The sequence below is a fragment of the Protobothrops mucrosquamatus genome, unplaced genomic scaffold (assembly GCF_001527695.2).
Source record: "Protobothrops mucrosquamatus isolate PMUCROS unplaced genomic scaffold, P.Mucros_1.0 scaffold919, whole genome shotgun sequence".
Classification (NCBI taxonomy): domain Eukaryota; kingdom Metazoa; phylum Chordata; class Lepidosauria; order Squamata; family Viperidae; genus Protobothrops; species Protobothrops mucrosquamatus.
The window spans coordinates 41452-43378 of record NW_015387170.1 but is presented as its reverse complement, the minus strand read 5'-3'; positions in this window follow the sequence as shown (position 1 = coordinate 43378).

The window sequence follows — 1927 nt, the reverse complement described above, 5'->3', positions numbered from 1 at the left end:
CGGAGGAGATGGATTGTTTAAGTTTAGACTTTGGAGTTAGAGATATTAATATTTGTTTACTTGTATTTGAATATTGCCTAGGTTTGGTTTGGGAAGTCCGGGGGGTGGGGGGATGGGATAAAACATTGTGTAATATCTGTGATGTATTTCTTTTTTCTTTTATGATAAAAACAATAAAATTTTATATTGAAAAAAAAAAGAAAAAAAAGAAAGGAATACAAAACTATTAAGAGAAAATAAACAAAACTCAGTCCTGGGGAAAGAAGGAGACATGAGACATTGATTCTGTTTGGTATAAGAGGGGGCAGAGGAAAACTAGCAGGTTTTCAAGATTTTGTTACACCTGCAAGTGTAAAGTAGCATCCTAAAATCTTTCCTTTGTTTCCTAACACGGCCTACGTTGAAGGGCTGAGAATTGGACAAAGTCAGTGATATCACTGCCTTGCCCAGTCAGGTATCAGTAAAACGTGCCAGGTCCACTTTCTCATTCACTACCGGATTGCAGATAATCATGCTGTTATTATGAATAAACCTAGAATTTACCAGCAGAATATGACAAATACCATGATGAAAATCCAGCCAAAATGTCTACTGTACTACTAATCAGAAAAGTACCAACAAATCCAAGAACATGCCCATGAGTGAGTGAAGGAAATTTTAGAAGTATAGGCAATGAGAGATGCCAGAAATAAATCTGAGGATCATATTGCTAAAATCTTCAAGACCAAGAATAACAATTAAAAGTTTTAAATACTTCAGAAGCAGAAAATTGGCTAGGGAGGCAGTTAGGCTGTACAGAGAAGGAAGTTATAGCTGTGCCAGTAGGGAAGCTGAGAACATTGCAGAGAACCTGAATTAATTCTTTGCTGCCGGATTAATCCAAGAAGCTCGTAATTATGTGGGAAGAACTTGCTCTGCGGCTTTACTTCATACTGGCATAAACTAGTTTCTGGTGCTGATGTTGGCTTGGCAAGGAGAATCTTATGTGACCAGGGGCTTTCCATGATGCCAAGAAGAACCAGCCCAACATCATCCTCCCATCAGCAAGATCCACACCAGCAGCCAAAGCAACTCAGAGCCTGAGAAGAGGGCTGAGCTGCATTGCTAATCCTCAGCACCTGCTCCTTCCACCTGTCAGACCTTCTTGGAGGAGAGTAAGCTACAGAATATCAGTCCTGGAAATCAGATCTCATTCCCTACCTCAGCCTTTGTTCCCTGGAAATGCCCAACACTAACATGGGCTATTTATTTACAGGTAATCCTTCACTTAATGACCATAATTGAGCCCAAAATTTCTGTGGTTAAGTGTCATTTGTTAAGTGAGTTTGCCCCATTTTACGACCTTTCTTGACACAGTTGTTAAGTGAATCATTGCAGTTGATAAGTTAGTAATCCAGTTGTTAAGTGAATCTGGTTTCCCCATTGACTTTGCTTGTGAGAAGGTTGTAAAAGGGGATCACATGACCTTGGGACACAGCAACGGCCATAAATAGGAACCAGCTGCCAAGCATCTGAATTTTGATCACATGATCATGGGAATGCTGCAAAGGTTGTAATTGTGAAAAATGGTCATAAGTCACATTTTTCAGTGCCATTGTAACTTTGAATGGTCATTAAATGAACTGTTGTAAGTTGAGGACTACCTGTATTGACAGTGTCATTCCTCTACAATAGTGAACTTGAAATTTTATTTATTAATCAAACTTGCTATGCTATCAAATCATCATTGACTTGCAACAGTGTAAATCTCAGTAACTACAATGTCCAATAAAACAAAATTGCCATAATTCACAATACCAATATATTAACAGGTATAACCAATACACAGAATGTATGTGGAATGCATACTAAATTTGTACACTTTTAGTCTTTACAATCTTTGGAAGGCCTTCACTGAGGATGTTGACCTAGCTTTTGGAAGGAGGCT